This window comes from Rutidosis leptorrhynchoides, chromosome 1, assembly GCF_046630445.1.
Source record: "Rutidosis leptorrhynchoides isolate AG116_Rl617_1_P2 chromosome 1, CSIRO_AGI_Rlap_v1, whole genome shotgun sequence".
Classification (NCBI taxonomy): Eukaryota; Viridiplantae; Streptophyta; class Magnoliopsida; order Asterales; family Asteraceae; genus Rutidosis; species Rutidosis leptorrhynchoides.
In genome coordinates this window covers 584,144,354-584,151,645 of record NC_092333.1, presented here as the reverse complement: position 1 = coordinate 584,151,645, position 7,292 = coordinate 584,144,354, and positions in this window count along the sequence as shown.

Genomic DNA, 7,292 nt, shown 5'->3' with positions numbered 1-7,292 from the left:
AGTCGGTTTAATTGGTTTTCCATGGCTACATAGGCGTAACTTCGAGCATTCAGTGTTTTTTCTTCTAAACATATGAACGGTCCGTCTCTGCATAAAGTAACAAATTCGGTATTTGAATAGGTTTGATTATTTGAACATTTACCTCCATGTGACCATTTTCCGCATTTGTGACATTTTTCTAGGTGTCGTGCTCTTCTTTTTGCTGCGGATTTTGATTTTCCTTTACCAAATTGTAACTTATTATCTTCGCATCTGGATTCTTTTCTTACTCCGTCCAATCTTTCTCTGATTACTGATACTATTTCACTCGGAAGTGTGTCATTATTACGTTTAGTGATCAAAGCGTGTAGCATTAGACCATGGTTTAGTCCACAGGCAGTCTTCATTTTCTAAAAAAATAAAAATTCAGAATGGGGGGAGAAGACTAGTTCTTTAGGGTCTGCTAGGGAAAGACCATTCGGGTTCTATTTTCGAGAACTACACGAAAACAGAAAATCTAATTCTAACAGAAATACATAAACCTCCCTATACTTAGTTGAAATTGTGATTAACATTATTTTCAATTGAATCATCAACAACTTGTATATCTTTGACTTTTACTTCAATCCATTTGTTGATTTCCTCCGTAACTTTCACAAATTCAACTAACATCGCCTTTTCTTTTGACGATAAATTGGATATTAATCGGTTATATAGCTTAAAGTTTCCTTTAATCTTAGCATCGTGAATCCGTTTATAAAGTTTCTTCGTTGAACTGTTAAAAATGGGTTCATCTAATTTCGTATCATCAACGGCATTCTTTGTGATTGGATCATCATTAAGTGTTTCTTCATCTTCCCCACACTTATGCGTTTGTATTGGTCTAACAGTTTTAGTTGGTGGAGATCTAAACTTTAGGTTCACAAAGGTGATCGATGTATCACCATCCCTAAGTGTCATTCTACCTTCTCTTACATCAATGAATGCCTCGGTGGTTGCTAAAAATGGACGACCTAGAATTAGAGGAATATCAAGGTTTTCCTCCATATTAATCACTATGAAGTTTGCAACAAAGGTCAAACTTCCCACGTTAACAAGTAAATTATTTGCTATTCCAACCGGGTGTTTAATGGTTTGGTCAAATGATTGAACACCTACTTTGGTTGGTTTTAATTTACCCATGCCTAATCTTTTGTATAAGGAAAGAGGCATAATATTTGCACTTGCTCCTAAATCTGCGAGTCCATTATATACAGCACCATCATTAAGCAAGCAAGAAATGATAAATTCACCCGGGTCTCCTGCTTTAGTAAGTCGAGTTGGTTTGTAAACCTTTTTCGGGTGTTCTTTCCTTGGTTCTTTCACTTCTATTTGAATTTCTTGTTCACATTTTTCTTCGTTTCTTGGAATGGGAGGTTTGTATAAGAATTCTTCTTCATCACTCAAATTTGAATCCTCCTTATATTCTAATTTTGATTTTTCATATGTTGTTGATAACATATTTATGTTTTCATTTTGAAGGTTTTCTTGGGTGGTGATGTTATGATTAACTTCATTGTCAACTTCCATCGGACCATGTATGTAATGTTTAACTCTGTGACCATTAACTTTAAATTCAATCCCATTTGAATTTATTAATTCTGTCGTTCCGTATGGGAAAACTCTTTTGACTATGAATGGTCCAGACCATCTTGATTTCAATTTTCCAGGAAATAGCTTGAATCGTGAATTGAAAAGAAGAACTCTGTCTCCTTCTTTAAATTCTTTTGAACTTCTGATTCTTTTATCATGCCATTTCTTCGTTCTTTCTTTATAGATTAACGAATTTTCGTATGCTTCATGTCTTAATTCTTCTAATTCGTTTAGTTGACTTAATCGTAGACGTCCAGCTTCATGTAAATCAAGATTACATGTCTTCAAAGCCCAAAATGCTTTGTGTTCAATTTCTACTGGAAGATGACATGCTTTTCCATAAACAAGTCTAAAAGATGTGGTTCCTATTGGAGTTTTGTAGGCTGTTCTAAAAGCCCAGAGTGCATCCCCCAATTTAATGGACCATTCCTTCGGATTTGATCCTACGGTTTTCTCTAAAATACGTTTTAAAGCTCGGTTGGTATTTTCAACTTGTCCACTTATTTGTGGATGATATGCGGTGGAGATTTTATGAGTTACTCCATATCTTTTAAGAGCTTTCTCAAGTTGATTATTACAGAAATGAGTACCCCGATCACTTATTAAAGCTTTCGGTGTTCCAAACCTTGCAAAAAGACGTTTTAAAAAGTTGACTACAACTCGTGCATCGTTAGTTGGGAGAGCTTGTGCTTCCGCCCATTTAGATACATAATCAATGGCTACGAGAATGTAGAGATTATTATGAGATTTTGGAAATGGACCCATAAAGTCAATACCCCAAATGTCAAATACTTCACATACTTGGATGACATTTTGTGGCATTTCATCACGTTGACTTATTTTTCCGGCCCTTTGACAAGCATCACAGGATTTGCAAAGAAGGTGTGCGTCTTTGTAAATTGTAGGCCAATAGAATCCAGCATCATAAACTTTTCTTGCTGTTAGTTGAGGCCCATAATGCCCTCCTGTTGGTCCTGTGTGACAATGGTTTAAAATTTTACTAGCTTCATCTCCGAATACACATCGGCGTATTATTCCATCGGGACAACTTTTAAACTGATGTGGATCTTCTCAAAAATAGTGTTTTATATCACTAAAGAATTTCTTTCGTTTTTGGTACGATAATCCTTTTTCAAGGAATCCACAAACTAAGTAGTTTGCATAGTCTGCAAACCATGGAATTTCATTATAATCTATCTTCAATAGATATTCATCAGGAAAGTTGTCTTGTATGGCCGATTCATTTAGAACTTCTAATTCGGGATTTTCAAGACGAGAAAGATGATCAGCGGCGAGATTTTCTGCTCCTCTTTTATCTCGGATTTCAATATCGAACTCTTGTAAGAGTAAGATCCAACGGATTAATCTTGGTTTAGCTTCTTGTTTCAAAAATAGGTATCTAAGAGCAGAATGGTCGGTATAGACCATCGTTTTTGCTAGAACGAGATATGAACGAAATTTGTCAAAAGCAAAGACAATAGTAAGGAGTTCTTTTTCAGTAGTTGTGTAATTTGTTTGTGCTCCTTGTAACGTCTTACTAGCATAATATATAGGTTGAAATCGTTTTTCAATCCTTTGTCCTAAAACGGCTCCCATTGCAAAATCACTTGCATCGCACATTAGTTCAAACGGTAGATTCCAATTTGGTGTTATCATGATCGGCGCATTAGTAAGTTTTTCTTTAAGAATATTAAAAGATTTGATACATTCATTTGAAAAGATGAATGGAGCATCCTTTTCTAGGAGTTTATTCATAGGAGTGGCAATTTTAGAAAAATCTTTTATGAAACGTCGGTAAAAACCGGCATGCCCTAGAAAACTCCTAACTCCTCTAACATTGGTGGGATGTGGAAGTTTAGCAATTACATCTACTTTAGCTCTATCCACTTCAATTCCTTTTTTTGAAATTTTATGTCCAAGAACGATGCCTTCTTTAACCATGAAATGGCATTTCTCCCAATTAAGAACTAGATTTGATTGTTCGCATCTAATAAGCATTCGTTCCAGATTAACTAGACATGATTCAAATGTATCACCGAAGACTGAAAAGTCATCCATGAAAACTTCCATGCATTCTTCTATCATGTCATGAAAAATCGCCATCATACTCCTTTGAAAGGTTGCAGGGGCATTGCAAAGTCCAAATGGCATGCGTTTGTAAGCAAAAGTACCATAAGGGCACGTGAACGTGGTTTTCTTTTGGTCCTCGGGTGTTATTGGAATTTGAAAATATCCGGAAAATCCATCTAGAAAACAATAGTAACTATTTCCGGCTAATCTTTCCAACATTTGATCAATGAAAGGTAAGGGAAAGTGATCTTTTCTGGTGGCGTCATTTAATTTTCTATAATCAATACACACACGCCATCCTGTTACAGTCCTAGTAGGAATAAGCTCATTTTTCTCATTTGTAATGACAGTCATGCCACCCTTCTTAGGCACGCATTGAACTGGGCTTACCCATGGACTATCAGAAATTGGATATATCAAACCTGCATCTAGTAGTTTAATAATTTCTTTCTTAACTACATCTTGCATATTAGGATTTAGTCTTCGTTGGCGTTGCACATACGTTTTATGACCTTCTTCCATAAGGATTTTATGTGTGCAATACGAAGGACTTATTCCTTTAATATCATGAATCTTCCATGCAATGGCTGGTTTATGAGCTTTCAACACAGAAATGAGTTGTGATTTCTCATTTTCAGTAAGAGAAGACGATATTATTACAGGTAATTCAGATTCACCATGTAAATAAGCGTATTCCAAATGGTTTGGAAGTGGCTTTAACTCTAATTTTGGAGGTTCTTCTATCGATGATTTATATCGATATCTGTCTTCTTCTTTTAGCATTTGAATTTCTTCTGTTGTTGGTTCATATCCATTAGCTATAAGTGTAGCTAACATTTCCACTTCATCAATTGGTTCAGTTCCTTCTCCTAAAGAACATTCTCCTGTTCCTTGTAATTTTGGAAATTCTTCTAATAATTCTGCATGTGCATCTATAGTTTGAATATAATAACATGTATCATCTGCAGATTGTGGTTGTCGCATTGCTCTATCAACTGAAAAGGTAACACTCTCATCCTCTATACTTAGGGTCAATTTCTTACCGAACACGTCTATCATTGCTTTAGCCGTGTTTAAGAATGGTCTTCCTAATATGAGAGGAACTTGAGAATCTTCTTCCATGTCCAGAACAACAAAATCTACTGGAAATACTAAAGTACCAACTTTAACTAGCATATTCTCCATTATCCCTCTAGGATATTTTATTGATCTATCGGCTAGTTGTATGCTTATTCTTGTTGGTTTCAATTCTCCAAGGTCTAGTTTAGCGTATAGTGAATACGGCATTAAATTTATACTAGCACCTAAGTCTGCCAATGCTTCTATTGAACTAAGACTACCCAGAAAACATGGAATTGTGAAACTTCCTGGATCAGATAGTTTTTCTGGTATCTTATTCAACAGCACTGCTGAACAATTAGCATTCATAGTAACAGCCGAGAGTTCTTCCATTTTCTTTCTATTTGAGATTAGATCTTTCAAGAATTTAGCATATCTAGGCATTCCTGAAATCACATCAATGAAAGGAAGATTTACATTTATCTGTTTAAACATATCCAAGAATTTGGATTGCTCGGCTTCAAGTTTTTCTTTCTTCATTTTACTCGGGTAAGGAAGTGGTGGTTGGTATGGTTTAACATAAGGTTTAGCCTTAACTGTGTTATCTTCATTAACCTTTTCAACTACCGGTTCTTTTTCCTTATCTTGTTCAGGTTGTGGTTCTTGTGGAGTAGGAATAGCTTCATCAGAAGTTACAGGTATTTCAGGTGGTTTAAGTGTTGTACCACTTCTTGTGGTAATGGCTTTAGCTGTTTCATTCCGGGGGTTAGCATTTGTATCACTAGGTAAACTTCCCGGTTTTCTTTCACCTATTAACCTTGCTAGGTTACTTACTTCTTGTTCCAAGTTTTGAATAGAAGCTTGTTGATTTCTAAATGCTTGAGCATTTTGTTCATTAGTTTGTTTTTGAGATGTGAAAAACTGCGTTTGAGTTTCAACTAGCTTTGTCATCATATCTTCTAAATTCGGCTTTTTATCATCGGTTTGTAGTGGTTTGTTTTGAAAATTAGGTCTTTGCTGGTTGTAAGTATTGTTAGATACTTGTTGATTGCTAGGGCCTTGTTGGTTGTTGTATGGAATATTTCTATTATAATTCTGGTTTTGATTGTAGATTGGTCTTGGCGGTTGATAATTATTCTGATAATTATTTCCAGGCCTTTGGTTTATGTATGAAATATTCTCTATTTGTTCCATTGTTAATTCAATACTGAGACAATCTTTTGTCAAATGTGGTCCTCCACACTGCTCACAACTAATTCGTATTGAGTGAATATCCTTAGTCATCTTTTCCATTCATCTCTCGACAGCATCTATCTTTGCGGAAATGGAATCTAAGTCATGGCTAGAATCGGCTCTAGCTGCTTTAGATGATCTAACGATATCTTTTTCTTGGTGCCACTCATGTGAGTGGGAAGCAGTGTTATCAATAATTTTGTAAGCATCAGTTTCTGTTTTCTTCATAATAGAACCACCAGCTGCTATATCTATGTCTTTCCTTGTAGTGATGTCGCATCCTTGGTAGAATATTTGTACTATTTGACAGGTATCTAAACCATGTTGCGGACATCCTCTCAACAACTTTCCAAATCTAGTCCACGCCTCATATAGAGTTTCATTCGGTTTCTGTGTGAACGTAACAATTTCTCCTTGAAGTCTTACTACTTTAGATGCAGGAAAGAATTGTTTAAGAAATTTTTCAACTAAAACGTTCCATGTATCAATCGCCCCTTCAGGTAACGATTCCAACCAATCTTTGGCTTCTCCCTTTAAAGTCCAGGGAAATAACATGAGATATATCTGTTCATCCTCAACTTCTCTTATTTTAAATAGTGTGCAGATCCTATTAAAGGTACGAAGATGTTCATTTGGATCTTCCTTTGGCGCACCACTAAATTGGCATTGATTAGTCACCATGTGTAGAATTTGTCCTTTGATTTCATAATCTGACGCATTAATGTCAGGATGAGTAATTACGTGACCCTGGCCAGTACGTTTAGCTCTCATTCGGTCTTCCATACTTAAAGGTTCCAGATTCTCCATAATTGAATTTGTTGAATCGGAATCACTAGAGGATTCTGATTTAATGGTTCGTTCCTCAACAATCTCTGTTTGAATGATTGGTGGTTCCGGAGGAAAATTTAATGGTTCAGGATCTATGAATCGTCCCTGAATATTCTCCGAATTCTCAATTGTGAGGTCGGGTTCAAAAAATGGATTATCGGAAATTTGAACTGGAGTACTTGGTCGACTGGATGACGATTCTAAAGAAAAATCAACGGCGGTAATATTTGCTAAATGTCTTGATCTAGTTACAGGTGGTGAACGTACAAAAGGTGGTGAACGTCTTGCTCGGTGCATTCACTGAATATCCTATTAGTTTTTAAAAGGAAAGAAAAATTATATAAGTTATCCAATTAATAGACTTTTCTGATTTTGCCCACGTTTTGAATAACCAAAAGATGCAGCAGAGGGGCAGGATTCGTTTGGTCTCAATATAATTGAGGACTGTTTGTCTCCAATAACCCGGTCCACGTACAAATCCAACTATTACT